A 16,237-nucleotide genomic window follows, 5' to 3' on the forward strand; every position below is an offset into this window, starting at 1 on the left:
GATACTAATTATTAATTACTAGAATTCAATTATTCATCTACTTCTTTGATGAGTGACTTAATTAATTAATTATTCTTTTATATACTACATTAATTATATTCCATGTGAAAGCTATAGGTATGTATATTATTTAACGTTTTCTCTTAATTCATTATATTCTTTTATGTATACACTATATATGATGGTATGTATGTATGTACATAAGAAAATCTTTAATCTTATTGAAAAGTCTTAACTAGAATACGAATTAAATTAATGAGTTAACCATATTGTCACAAGTTTAAATAAGGTTGTATTTGGGTATTGTTTTGTTCTGAAACAAAATGCAAAATTATTAGAGGATACAAATTTTTTTTTTTTTAGTTTTTCATGCAGTATTTTTCCAACCTGTTAGGCTAAAGATTAATTTACTGTAATTTAATATTCATTTAAGAATTTATTATTGATCAATAAATTTAAATGGATAAGTGAATTAATCACTTGACTTTTTCAAATTGGTTTAAAAAAAATCGTTTAATTGTGGCACTGCACTTTGACCACTTTTATCAAGATACTTATATTTACCAAGAAAATGGGTTCAGCAAGCTCGATTTGGAATAATTTAGTGGAAGCATAGCGTTTTCTTTTCTTTTATTTTTTTTGGACATAATGGAAGCATGGCCTAAACTCACCTCAGATCATCAATCGCATCCAGATGATCCAATATTCTTGTTGGGTCTCATGAAAACGTTCATTCTTAAATGAGGCCACATTTTTGGTAATGACTTCGATGCCCATTGGGGTTGCTAGTTTTAGCCCAATTTGAAATATTTGTGGTCTAAATTCTACTTAAAGGATAGTGAATCTGACCAAAAATTAAAATATAATGTTTAGAAAGAAGGGTTTTTAAAGACAAAAAAAATAAAGAAAGCAGGGATTTTCGGCCAGTCCTTTTCCTTCACCAGCCAAATAATTTAATTTATTCTCTTTTGAATTCATCTAATCAGATATGGTCTAAACTCCCACTTTTTTATTTTTGATATTGGGTTAGTGGTGGTGTATAACCACACTATGGGGGTGCAGAGTACTTGACGGGAGTGTGGCACCTAGAAATCGCTGGGTCCGATTTCATGGCCCCCAAAATTTTTTTCTATCTTACCAAGAAATCGTTGGGTCCGATTTCCTTGTGCAAAAGAAAAATCTGAACGTTAAGCATGAAATCGGTGGGTCCGATTTTCATGCACTGCCCTCCATGAATCACAAATCGGACGGTCCGATTTGTGTCCCTTTTCAATTGCAATAAATCGGACCGTCCGATTACTTCTCTTCACCTGAACACCGTCACACCGGTGTAAAACTCCCCATAGTTCTATAACCCAGCTGTTCATACCCTGACCCAATAATAAAGGCCCAGAACCAAGCGAAAGCCTAATCCAAAGGGTTGGGCCTCACCCAGTACCAATCTTCGTCTTAAGAAGTCGGTACTCGTCACGACTTGCTCTAAAGAAGTCGGGAACGAGGGTTATCTGGCAGATAAGCACTCATTTGAATGAATAACTGCCCCTAGAATCTCTCTACCCACTTCCACAAGCCATATCTTAACTTCCCTAAGATAAAGGGACGGTTAACACCCTAAAAAAGTGGCACTACTCCAACGGTGGTTATTGGTTCACCACTATAAATACACTGACACTTCTCAGGTATCTCTAAGTCCCAATACTCTCTAGACCTGCTCACACCCTTGCTGACTTAAGCATTGGAGTGTCTTTGCAGGTACCACCCCCCATTCTTTCGCACGCACAAGTCGGACGAAGGTCACCGAGTTGCAGATCCACTTGAAATCCTCCTCATTCATACGTTTGGGCCAACCAACACCGTCCAGCTCATTAATCTCCGGTTACCCATCGTAACATTGGCGCCGTTGCTGGGGACCCGAGAGATCAACCAGTGATGGCAGATAGATCCCCTGAAGAGGGTCATGGGGAGTCAGATTCTGAACAAGAGAATCTGGACACCGGAAACAAGGATGCAGACTTGACCCTTCACCAGGAAGCCAATGACCAACACAGGGAAGATACCTCCGGAATAAAAAATCCGAAGGTGAATTCTTCAGAAGGGCGCGAATCAGAGAAAGAGGGACCCTCCCATGCAACTGAGCTCATGGGATTAGTCCACAGTCGCCTCAAACAGTTAGAGCAGGAACGGGAGCGACAAAAGGAAACTGAAAAGAACCTAAAAGAGGAGATGGAGCGACGAAAAGAGTTATAAAGAAAACTCTTAAAGTTAGAATCCTTCCTCAAAGGTTGGAACTCCCGAGACGAACGAGAAGAACCACCACTAGGAGGGGAGGATCCTTTCAGTGAGGAGATAATGAGGGCAAAAGTTCCAAGGAACTTCAAAAGCCCCGATATGTACCTCTATGACGGAACCACGGATCCAAAGCATCACTTAAGCAATTTCAAAAGTCGGATGTACCTAGCTGATGCTTCCGACGCTACGCGATGCAAAGCTTTCCCGACCACCCTATCGAAAGCAGTGATGAAGTGGTTCGACAGCCTCCCTCCAAGGTCGATCACCAGTTTCGAAGACCTCTCAAGGAAGTTCTTGATGAGGTTCTCCATCCAGAAAGATAAAGTGAAACATGCACCAAGCCTCCTGGGAATAAAACAGGAGGTCGGAGAATCCTTACGAGCCTATATGGAAAGGTTCAATAAAGCATGTTTAGAGATTCAAGACCTGCCCACCGAGGCAGTCATAATGGGATTAGTCAATGGACTCAGAGAAGGTCCCTTCTCACAGTTCATATCAAAAAGACACCCCATCTCCTTAAGTGATGTACAAGAAAGAGCTGAAAAGTACATCAACATGGAGGAAAATGCCAAGTTGAGAGACCTGAGTTGGCGACCCGGGCACCTTCCCTCAGCAAAAGAGAGGGAGAGGGAAACCAAAAAAAAGGAAGAACTCGGTCTCGATAGACCAAGAAAATATCACTCTTATACTCCTCTGAAAGTTTCTATAGTGGATGTATACAGAGAGATTTATAACACTGAAAGGTTACCACCCCCCAGACCCATTAAAAATAAAAAGGGGGAGGGGAGCCGCAGCGACTACTGTGAGTACCATAAAATATATGGCCACTCCACAAACGACTGCTACGACCTTAAAAATGTGATAGAAAAGCTGGCTAGAGAAGGTCGGCTTGACAGATATCTCATAGAAAGGTCGGACAGTCATGGCAAGAGAAAGCGAGACGATATGGATAGAAGAGACCCACCACCGCAGACTCCGGAGAGACATGTCCATATGATCTCAGGGGATTCGCGGGAGGGGGACTCACCAAATCTTCTCGCAAAAGGCATCTCAAGAGAGTATACCAGGTCGGAGGAGAGTCATCCGACCTCCCTACTATTTCATTCACAAAAGAAGATGGGCAAGGAATAATCCCTGGACACGATGATTCAGTGGTAATAACTATGATCCTAGCAAATACCCATCTCCACAGAACCCTAGTAGACCAAGGAAGCTCAGCGGACATCCTTTTTAAACCCGCTTTTGATAAACTAGGGTTGGATGAGAAAGAGTTGAGAGCTTACCCCGACACCTTATACGGATTAGGCGACACGCCAATAAAGCCACTGAGATTTTTGCCCCTCCACACCACTTTTGGAAAAGGGGAAAAATCAAAAACTCTGAGTATAGACTTCATAGTCATCGATGTAGGGTCAGCATATAATGCTTTAATCGGCAGAACTACCCTTAATCGACTCGGAGCGGTGGTGTCCACTCCCCACCTTTGTATGAAATTTTCGACCTCAGCGGGAATAGCAACGGTAAGGGGAGACCAGAAATTGGCAAGGAACTGCTACAATGAAAGCCTAAACCTGAGAGGAAAAGGCAGGGAAGTTCATACTATCGAGCTCGGTGGAGCGAGGGCCAGAGAGGAGCTGCGTCCACAGCCGGGAGGAAAAACCGAGGAGATACAGGTCGGCGAAGAGAAAGGAAAAAATACTCACATAGGAGCCCACCTAGGGGAAACCCTAAAACAAAGATTGACTAAGCTCCTAAGAGATAACTCCGATCTCTTCGCCTGGAAGGCCTTCGACATGCCCGGGATAAACCCCGAGCTCATGTCCCATAAGCTCTCAGTCTACCCGGGGTCCCGACCTATACAACAAAGAAGACGCAAGCTCGGCCCCGAACGAGCCCTAGTAGTAGAAGAGCAAATACAGGCGCTCCTAGAAGCTGGCTTCATCAGAGAAGTCAAGTACCCAACATGGCTAGCCAATATAGTGCTAGTCAAAAAACAAAATGGCAAATGGAGAATGTGTGTCGACTATACCGACCTAAATAAGGCATGTCCCAAGGATCCCTATCTGTTGCCAAGCATTGATACCCTAGTAGACTCCAGCTCGGGGTATCAATACTTATCATTCATGGACGCCTACTCGGGGTATAACCAAATCCCGATGTACGAGCCAGACTAGGAGAAGACATCATTCATCACACCCAGAGCTAATTTCTGCTACGTGGTCATGCCATTTGGACTGAAAAATGCAGGGGCCACATATCAGAGGTTGATGAATAAGGTGTTTGCCTCTCACCTAGGGAACCTAATGGAAGTATACGTCGACGACATGCTGGTAAAGACCAAGAAAGAAGTCGACCTCTTACTTGACCTCTCACAAGTCTTTGACACCATAAGGTTGCACGGGATGAGACTAAATCCCTCAAAGTGCGCCTTCGCGGTAGAGGCAGGAAAATTCCTAGGGTTTATGCTAACACAAAGAGGGATTGAAGCTAACCCCGATAAGTGTAGAGCTATCCTGGAGATGAAAAGCCCGACTTGTTTGAGAGAGGTCCAGCAACTAAATGGCCGACTTGCAGCCCTCTCCAGATTTTTGGCAGGATCGGCACTAAAATCCCTTCCGCTGTTCTCCTTATTGAGAAAGGGATGTCAGTTCGAATGGACTCCTGAATGCGAGGAGGCGTTCCAGGAGTTCAAGAGATTCTTAAGCCAACCTCCTATTCTAACTCGACCTGTAGCTGGAGAAGACCTCGTCCTATACCTATCTGTAGCAGACAAGGCCGTCTCATTGGCCCTGATAAGAGAAGACGAGGCCGGTCAGCACCCAGTATATTCCATCAGTAAAGTTCTACAAGGCCCTGAGCTAAGGTACCACAAACTAGAGAAGTTTGCCTACTCCTTAGTAGTAGCCTCGTGAAGGCTACGGCCTTACTTTCAAGCTCACACAATAAGAGTCCGCACGAACCAACCCATGAAGCAAATCCTCCAAAAGACGGATGTTGCGGGGAGAATGGTTCAATGGGCAATAGAGCTCTCCGAGTTCGACTTGAGATATGAAGCTCGAACGGCGATCAAAGCCCAGTGCCTCACCGACTTCATTGCAGAATACGCGGGAGATCAAGAGGAAAAACCAACTACATGGGAACTCTATGTAGATGGATCCTCAAACAAAACAGAAAGCGGCGCAGGCATAATATTGGTGGACGAAAGAGGAACCCAGATAGAGGTTTCCCTCAAATTTGAATTCCCGGCTTCAAATAATCAGGCAGAGTACGAAGCCCTGATTGCTGGATTGAAGCTGGCGGAAGAAGTCGGTGCTACAAAGATGATGGTATACAGCGACTCACAAGTGGTGACCTCCCAAATAAGTGGAGAATATCAGGCGAAAGACCCAAATATGAAGAGGTACTTGGAAAAAACCCTGGAACACCTTGGGCGCTTTGCAGAAACCGAGGTGAGACACATAACTCGGGATCTAAACAGTAGAGCAAACGCCCTATCCAAGCTAGCAAGTACCAAGCCAGGAGGAAATAACAGAAGCCTGATCCAAGAAACTCTCCAGGAACCCTCCGTGGTAAAAGTAGAAGACAAACAAGAGGTCCTTGAGGTAGTCGGACTAAACCTCGGATGGATGAACCCCTTGGTCGAATACATGAAGTTCGACATCCTTCCCAAGGAGGAGAAAGAGGCTAAGAAAATCCGTAGGGAAGCATAATACTACACCATCGTGAGAAATATCCTCTATAGAAGGGGGATATCAACACCATTATTAAAGTGCGTGCCGACCTCAAGAACTACCGAGGTGTTAGAGGAGATACATAGTGGGATCTGCGAAAACCATCTCGGGGCGAGGTCATTAGTCAGGAAAGTGATCCGAGCTGGATTCTACTGGCCAACCTTGCAGAAAGATGCCACAAAATTTGTGAAAAAGTGCCAACCATGTCAGATGCATGCAAATTTCCACGTGGCTCCCCCGGAGGAACTCATCAGTATCACTTCTCCATGGCCCTTTGCAAAATGGGGAATGGATTTGTTAGGTCCTTTTCCCCAGGCGCCAGGACAAGTCAGATACCTGATCGTGGGAATAGATTATTTCACAAAGTGGATAGAAGCAGAACCATTGGCCACCATCACCGCACAAAGAAGTCGGAGGTTCCTCTACAAAAATATCATCACAAGGTATGGGATACCTCATTCCATTACTACAGATAATGGAACCCAGTTCACCGACTCTACCTTTAGAAGTCTAGTAGCCAGTTTGAAAATCAAACACCAGTTCACCTCGGTGGAGCACCCGCAAGCCAATGGGCAAGCCGAGGCAGCCAACAAAGTCATACTGGCAGAGCTAAAAAAGAGATTACAAGATGCAAAAGGAGCCTGGGCCGAAGAGCTCCCACAAGTGCTATGGGCTTACAGGACGACTCCCTAATCCGCCACTGGAGAAACACCATTCCGACTAGTTTATGGCGTAGAAGCCATGATCCCAATAGAAGTCAACGAGTAAAGCCCAAGAATGATTCTTCATTACGAGATCGGAAATATACAGGGGCACAAAGAGGAGCTCGACTTGCTCCCCGAAATCCGAGAGGAAGCCCAGATAAGAGAAGCAGCATTGAAGCAAATGATGACCACAAGGTACAACAAAAAAGTCATTCGAAGAGCATTCGCCCCGAACGACTTGGTCTTGATCAGAAACGACATTGGAGTCAACAAATCAAGGGAAGGAAAACTCGCTGCAAATTGGAAGGGACCTTACAAAATCAATGAGGTCTTAGGAAAAGGTTATTATAAGGTGACCGACTTGAACGGCACCGAGTTACCAAGGTCGTGGCATGCTTGTAACATGAAAAGGTACTACAGTTGAAAGCGAACTCTACTCCCTGATGTACTCTTTTCCCAACTTCATGATTTTTTTCCCAAAATCAAAGGGTTTTTTCTGGAGAAGGGTTTTTAACGAGGCATCATAGTAGGGGCTAAGGGAAATAAACTGTCAAAAACCCTTAGTAACAATAAAGTACCTCCCCAATTAATAAAGATCTTTTTTCATCTTACAAATATCTCTTATAAATTCCTTCTTTGTTTTCTCTTTCGACGAAACGCGCCGACTTAAGCTCAACAAAACGTGAAAATCCCATGAACCGACCTAGATGGTCGTCAGGATAAAACGACGAGGTACAAGTCGGTGTAAAGAGGTTATAAAAGTTGATCGTAATAAACTCGAAAATTATCTGACTTACAAGTCGGAAAAGCCGAGAAATAAAGAAACGCATCGCAAAAATAACCTAAGTCATAAAAACTCAATAAAACAAAATTAAGTGCGAGGAATAAACAAAAGAGATCGAAAAACCCAGGAAAAGATCAGAAAGCTGTCCTTAAAATCCGTAAAACAAAAAGGTGCAGAAAGACAGACAAGCCAAAGAAAGGGTTTTTTTTTAGAAAAGATCAAGGAGAGTTCGAAAAATCACTATCAAAAAAGCATGCACACATAAGGTAACTTAAACCCTTATCCAAAAAAGGGCACTTATTTTAACTTAAACCCTTATCAAAAAGGGTATTTTTTGTTTACGGCCTTAAAAGGCCAGAAGAAAGTGTTCAAACAAACATAAAGAGTTTAAAAAAAGGGGGGACCCACAGACCGGACCTCCATATAGCCAACAAAATTATTTTTTCGAAAGAGGAAAAGACGGATCACCACCACCAGAGTCAGGAGGAGCACCACCGGGACCGGGAAGAGAGGCATCCATAGGAGGTGAAGAGGAAGTCGGAGGAACAGTAGAAGAGCTCGGAACGTCCTCAGGACGAGGAGGGGACTCTATGATCCTCTGCCCCCGAGTCTTCAATTCTGACTCGGAAACAATCACAGGGACAGGTGGATCCACAATGGCACCATCAATGACGACTTTGTCGGGATCTAAAGGAGAAAGGTCCAAGTCAGGAGCAATGACTCCGACCTGCTCCTTAAAGACCCTCCAAGCCTCCTCGGCACCATCAGCAATAGAGTCCTCCAACTCGGCATAGGCCTTCCGAGAATTCAACAGGTCATTCTTCACAGCCACAAGATCTTCAAATAACTTTTGATAGCTGCCCTGCGCTGTTTTCCTCAAGTCCACCTCCATGTTGCATTGGGCTTGCAACTTCCTCCCCTTCTCCCGGAGGTTATCTCTCTCCTCCTTCAGCTTGGCGACTTCCTCCTTCAACTCCCTCTCATGCTCTTGATATATACGAAGCCTTCCTTCCAGCTCCTCGACCCTCGAGGTCATTCCTAAAGAGCTGAGAGGAGCCTTCTCAAATATATCCAAGAGTTTGCCACAAACCCCCGCCGTCTTGAGACTCTCTTCAACCAGAGTGGTAAGGTGGTGACGAACAGACACATCATCCATGCTTATACGAGCATGGGGGTAGATGTTCTTTCGGACGAATGCAAGAGCATCCGCCTTCACCTCACCAGAAGAGCCAGACTCTAAGGTCTTGCGCTTCTTCTTCTCTGGCTCAGGAGAAGATCGGGCAGAAGGGGGCGGCTGAGGAGAAGCAGAAGAAGAAATCACAATAGGCTGGGAGGGAGTCCCAACGTTCCGAGGAGGAGGAGGAGGAGAGATAACCGCCTTGGCGCCACCAGTCCTGGCGCGAGACCTCGCTTTGGCCTCCTGGACCCTCTGGTAAGACTCCTGAGCATTCTTCTTCGCCATCTCTACAAAAAATAACAAAAAGTCAGACAAGTCGGTACAAGAAAACGCAAGTCAGAAGTAAAAAACAAAAGCTACCTAGTTGCGCCTGGATAAAAGTCAGAGACCCCCTGGAGGAATTTCTTAGTGTCCAGATATGGGGCCCTCCCCCACACTTCTCGGAGGAACCCTACAACGGCCGCCTCCACTTCGTTTAGATCATCCAGACCATACTTCTCACAGGGGGAGGCCTCCAACCAGTACAAGGGAAAGCGGGGGGAAGAACTCTCGTCCAGGAAAAAGGGGTGGTGACCCTCTACAGCTTGAACTTTGAAAAAATAATTTTTAAAATCATGGAAGGATTCGTCAAAAAGGGTGAAAACTCTCCGACCCTGTATGGCTCGGAAAGATACCCACTATTGCTTATTGTTTAGCCCACTAAAGGGTTTAGTCATATGAAAAAGATAGAAGAAAATCTTCAAAGAGGTCGGGAACTCCAAAGCTTGGCTGATAAATTGATAAATTTTCAAAAAACCCCAAGAGTTGGGGTGAAGCTGAGTAGGGGCAACTCGACAGTGACGCAAAACAGACATCTCAAAGTCTGAAAAAGGAAGAAAAACACCCAAACGGGTGATCATACACTCGTACATAAAGAAAAAATGAGGGGCCGCCTCATTGACTCTCCCGAAGCAAACCCGGTCTTCTGGACCCGGGACTACCAATTCATACTTCGGCTCATCTTCCTCAGAAGCGCAAATTCTGTGGTGAGTGCGAAGATGGGTGATAAACTCAGTATCAACCGAGGGTTCCTCCCCTAGGACCGTGACATCAACTCACTGAGAAAGAACATCTACGGAGGCCATTTCTTTTTCTTAAAAGGGTGACAGAAACCTACAAGGGAAAAGAAAAGGAAAATCAAGAACACGGTCTCTAAAGGGAGGGAATACGGAACTAAAGTCTACAAACCCACCTATCTACAAAATAAAGGTATGAAAATAGAAAGGCATGTTACAAAAAGAACTAACCTTTATCCGAAAATGAGGGTTGGAGGAAGCAAAAGCCTTCGAAAACGCAAAAATGCAGCACGAACGAGTGAAGAGGAAATTTAAAAAATCGCAGAAACGAAACAATGAAAGAGAGGGAAAGTATTTATAAGTACGTTAGAGGCACAATGGTAAAAACGGGGCAGTCATTAAAGACGCACCGTTACCAAGGCCATTAATCCCTACGCACATCCCTAACAGACACGACGCTTGATTAGACGTAACTGTCAGAACCAAAAGGTCACGAAAAGTCACGTCGGCTTCAGACCATCACGTCGGTCCTCCAACAAGTCGGCTACAACCCCGAGTAGAATACTCGAACCCAAATCTTAAAGAGAAATTGGGCTCGAGTAGGGGCACTGTTCATAACCTGGCCTAATAATAAAGGCCCAGAACCAAGCGAAAGGCCTAATCCAAAGGGTTGGGCCTCACCCAGTACCAATCTTCGTCTTAGGAAGTCGGTACTCGTCACGACTTGCTCTAAAGAAGTCGGAAACGAGGGTTATCTGGCAGATAAGCACTCATTTGAATGAATAACTGCCCCTAGAATCTCTCTACCCACTTCTACAAGCCATATCTTAACTTCCCTAAGATAAAGGGACGGTTAACACCATAAAAAAGTGGCACTACTCCAACGGTGGTTATTGGTTCACCACTATAAATACACTGACACTTCTCAGGTATCTCTAAGTTCCAATACTCTCTAGACCTACTCACACCCTTGCTGACTTAAGCATTGGAGTGTCTTTGCAGGTACTACCCCCCATTCTTTCGCACGCACAAGTTGGACGGAGGGCACTGAGTTGCAGATCCACTTGAAATCCTCCTCATTCATACGTTTGGGCCAACCAACACCGTCCAGCCCATTAATCTCCGGTTACCCATCGTAACACCAGCATTACACCACAGTTGGTGTCATATAAAAAAAAATTAGCCCTAAACTCCACGACCAAAAACAAATTGTTCTAAATTGTTATAAAAGTTTAAAATGGTTAATTATTAGTGTAGATGTCATATCATCATGAAAAATTATCATACATCATGAAATATGTAGTATTATCAATTATAAATTTTTTATCATAATAAAATAAAGAATATTATGAATTAATAGGAGATAAGTTTTTATAATGTTTTAACTTATTAGTAAGCTAAGTGAGTTAAGTAAATAATATCTTATTATTATTTATTTTAAAATTGTTATCTATAACTAGATTTTAAAGAGAAGGTTTTAAGATATATTTAGTTTATAAGTTTACATTATCCTAACTCTTGTGTTGAATTCTTATGTATTATTTTTATAATAGAAAATCTATTTTTATAAATTACCAAGTATTATATTATAAGGATACCATCAAAATACAACTCTTCTATATTCTCATATCTAAATCTCTATCTTATTTATCTACTTTTATTATATTTTTCCAACAAGTTATCAGTATAAAAGCTCTAACACCCTGATATACAGATCTTTATACTCGAATCATAAGTCAACAATATTATGATGGTACGACTCTCAAGATGGATTATAATACGTAATTATATATATGTTGAAGGGAAATATTAAACGAAAAACCTGAAAGGAGTAAAATAAAATCGCAAAAACGGAAACTTTCATGTATCGATAACATATAAATAAGGCGCGATCAGAAAGCGAAGGTAAGGATAAAACAATAAAGCAGAATGAGATAAAGACATAATATAATTGTATAATGAGTAAACTATCATTTGTACCCATGAAAGTTGAAAATGCTGACATATCTACCCATAAAAAAGGAAAATTACCATTTGTACCCATAAAAAATGGTTTTTACAAGCAAAATTATCCAAACCCTAAAAAATTACCTAAAATCCTTAAATTACCCTTATCTTTACCACCATACCACCTCCTTCACTCAATCACCTTTCTAACCCTAACCCTCTTCACCCAGCCACCACCCCCCTTTTCCTTTCTAATCTTAAATCTAATATCTAAGCATGTGAAGATAGTATTATAAGAAATTATATTTGATTTTTTTTTTGTGAAATTTATTTCTTAGGCTTGCTGTGAATGATTTTTCTAAGCGTCAATCATGGCCAGCGGGTTTATGACAGAATGGATCATTGAAAAAATTGGAAAGAAAAAGTCATGAATGTTATAAAATAACTAAATAAATAAATAAGGAAGATGTAACAAATATAAAGAAATATAAAGAGAGAGAGAGAAGTATTGCAACATAAAAGAGAGAGAAAATTGTTTATTGCTTGTGTGTTGTTTGCCTGAGACTTAACCTCCTATTTATAGGCATACAAAAGGTAAAGGAATTAATTTCAATCTTCCTTTGATAATCTAAACTTTTCACTTGGAAAAGTTAGCCGCCCAAACATTAATGGGCATCCACCTCATGCCTTATCATAACACTCCCCCTTGAATGACCATTCAGGATAATGCCTCGTTAAAACCTTACTAAAGAAAAACCCTGTGGGAAAAAACCTTAGTGAAGAAAAAAGAGTACAATATCCTTTGTGATGGAGACTGCCTCATTAAAAACCTTGTCAAGAAAAACCCAATGGGAAAAAACCTGACCAAGGAAAAAAGAGTACAGTCTCTCCCTCTTGCCGACATTATTTTATATCTCGAAATCGGCGCATCCCAATCTGATGTACCAATCTTTCAAAAGAAGATTTCGGGAGTGACTTTGTAAATAAATCTGTCAGATTATCACTTGAGCAGATCTGTTGGACATCAATTGCCCCTTGATTTTGAAGATCATGAGTGAAGAAGAATTTGGGAGAAATATGCTTTGTTCTATCACCTTTGATATATCCGCCTTTAAGTTGAGCAATACATGCTGTATTATCTTCAAACAGGACAGTTGGAGCTATCTTCTGATCAATCAGTCCACATGATGACAGAATATATTGGATCACACTCCTCAGCCAAAAACACTTGCGACTAGCTTCATGTATCGCTAGTATTTCAGCATGATTAGAGGAGGTTGCTGCTATCGTCTGTTTCGTGGACCTCCATGATATAGCTGTTCCACCATATGTAAACAGGTATCCTGTTTGAGATCTCCCTTTATGTGGATCAGACAAGTATCCAGCATCTGCATAGCCAACTAGTTGTGACTTAGATCCATAAGGATAGAACAATCCCATATCAACCGTTTTATGAAGATATCAAAAGATTTGTTTGATTCCACTCCAATGTCTTCTGGTTGGAGAGGAACTATATCTTGCTAGTAAGTTCACAGCAAATGATATATCGGGTCGTGTATTATTAGCAAGATACATTAGCGCTCCAATGGCACTAAGATATGGTACTTCAGGACCAAGGATATATTCATTCTCTTCTTTAGGACGGAATTGATCTTTCTCCACATCCAAAGATCTTACGATCATTGGGGTACTTAATGGATGTGACTTATCCATATAAAATCTTTTCAAGATCTTCTCTGTGTATGTTGTTTGATGAATAAAGATTCCATTTTTTATATGCTCGATCTGCAGGCCGAGACAAAATTTAGTTCTTCCAAGATCTTTCATCTGAAACTCTTCTTTTAGAGTTTTTATAATTGTTGGAATCTCTTCAGGAGTCCCAACGATATTTAAATCATCAATGTACACAGCAATTATAATGAATCCAGATGCGGATTTCTTTATAAAAACACATGGACAGATATCATCATTCTTGAATCCATTTTTGGCCAGATACTCAGTAAGACGATTATACCACATTCGTCCAGATTGCTTTAGACCATATAAAGATCTTTGCAATTTGACTGAGTATAACCCTTGCGAATATTTATTGGATGGTTTAGATATCTTTAATCCTTCAGGGACTTTCATATAGATATCACGATCTAATGAGCCGTATAAATAGGCTATTACCACATCCATTAAATGCATATGCAGTTTATGATATGCAGATAAACTGACCAAATAACGCAATGTTATCGCATCCACTACAGGGGAATACGTTTTTTCATAATCTATACCGGGCCTTTGTGAAAAACCTTGTGCCACAAGTTGGGCTTTATAGCGCACAACTTCATTTTTCTCATTTCGCTTTCTCACAAATACCCACCGGTATCCAACAGGTTTTACATCTTCTGGTGTACGGACTACAGGTCAGAAGACTTCACGTTTTGCAAGTGAGTCTAATTCAGCCTTCATGGCTTCTTTCCATTTTGGCCAATCATTCCTTTGTCAACATTCTTCGACTGATCTTGGCTCAAGATCCTTACTTTCATACATGATATTCAATGCCACATTATATGCAAATATTTCATTGACAATTTTCTTATTTTGATCCCATTTCTCTCCTGTAAAGACATAATTTATCGAGATCTCATCATTTTTATAATTTTCAGGTACCTGAACGTCTTCTGGCGTTATATCAGAATTTTGGACAACTGCAGGTGTCTCTACTATGTCTTTTTCAACAGGAATAGTATTTACCTCTTTTCTCTTTCGAGGATTTTTTATCTTTGGAACCGACAGGCCTGCCACGCTTCTGGCGTGTATTTGCTTCAGTGGCTATTTGTCCTACTGGGACATCAATTCGAATTGGGGTATTTTTTGCCCTGCCACGCTTCTGGCGTGAATTTGCTTTAGTGGCTACTTGTCCTACTGGGACATCAATTCGAATTGGGGAATTTTCCGCTGGTATATAAGATTTGGTTATCCTCTTTGTATCGGAAAATGCATCAGGCAATTCATTTTCTATTCTTTGCAAATGTATAATCTTTTGAGCTTCTAGTTCACATTGCCCTGATCGAGGATCTAAATGCATCAACGATGATGCATTCCAATTAAGTTCCTTTTCAGGAAACTTATTCTCTCCCCCTAATGTTGAAAATTTTGATTCATCAAAATGACAATCCGCAAACCGGGCTTTAAATACATCTCCAGTTTGTATCTCAAGATACCTCACTATAGAGGGAGAATCATATCCAACATATATCCCCAATTTTCTTTGGGATCCCATTTTGGTGCGATTAGGTGGTACAATGGGAACATATATCGCACACCCAAATATTCTTAAATGGGAAACATTTGGCTGCTGGCCAAAAGCTAATTGCACAGGAGAGAACTTATGGTAACTCGTTGGCCTCAAATGAATAAGTGCTGCGGCATGTAAAATAGCATGCCCCCAAATCGAAATTGAGAGATTTGTTCTCATAAGTAAGGGTCTAGCAATCAATTGGAAGCGTTTAATAAGTGATTCTGCTAACCCATTTTGTGTGTGAACATAAGCTACTGGATGTTCAACACTTATTCCATTAGCCATACAATAAGCATCAAATGCTTGGGAAGTAAATTCACCAGCATTATCAAGACGAATTGCTTTGATTGAATTTTCTGAAAATTGTGCTTTTAATCGAATAATTTGAGCTAGTAATCTCGCAAACGCCAGGTTGCGAGAAGATAATAAGCACACATGTGACCATCTCGAAGATGCGTCTATCAGGACCATAAAATATCTAAAAGATCCACATGGTGGATGAATAGGTCCACATATATCACCTTGAATCATTTCTAGGAATTAGGGGACTCAAATCCAATCTTTACTGGTGATGGCCTTAAAATTAACTTCCCTTGAGAACCTGCAGCACAACAAAATTCACTAGATTTAAGAATCTTCTGGTTCTTTAGTGAATGTCTATGAGAGTTTTCAATAATTCTCCTCATCATGGTTGTTCCCGGATGACCCAATCTATCATGCCAAGTTATGAATTCATTTGGGCTAATAAACTTCTGGTTTACAATGGCATGTGATTCAATTGCACTAATCTTGGTATAATACAATCCGGATGAAAGTGAGAGTAATTTTTCTAATATAACTTTCTTATTTGAATCTTGAGTTGTGATACATAAATACTCATGATTTCCCTCATTCATTGTCTCAACATGATATCCATTTCGGCGAATATCTTTAAAACTCAACAAGTTCCTCAGGGACTTGGTAGATAATAATGCATTATTTATTATAAATTTTGTTCCTCTAGGAAACAAAATTATAGCTCTTCCGGAGCCTTCTATCACATTGCCTGAGCCAATAATAGTATTAACATATTCTTCTTTTGGCACAAGATGGGTAAAATATATATCACTTTTAAGAATAGTGTGCGAACTTGCACTATCCGCAAGGCAAATATCTTCAGAATATGTCATTGCCATTTTTCTTCAAAGACAAATGATAATAATAATAAAATGAGTAGAAGTACAGGCACAGTAAAATTATTCACATGAATACTTAACAAACA

At 41.2% G+C, this 16,237-nt stretch overlaps 1 pseudogene; it reads right to left on the bottom strand.

Annotated features, from left to right (window-relative positions):
- Positions 1-8,077: 8,077 nt before the first annotated feature.
- Positions 8,078-8,970, bottom strand: LOC148575274 (uncharacterized; annotated as a pseudogene).
- Positions 8,971-16,237: the final 7,267 nt, after the last annotated feature.

Source organism: Arachis ipaensis, chromosome B2 (genome assembly GCF_059453495.1).
Source record: "Arachis ipaensis isolate K30076 ecotype BB chromosome B2, ASM5945349v1, whole genome shotgun sequence".
In the NCBI taxonomy this organism is placed as follows: Eukaryota; Viridiplantae; Streptophyta; class Magnoliopsida; order Fabales; family Fabaceae; genus Arachis; species Arachis ipaensis.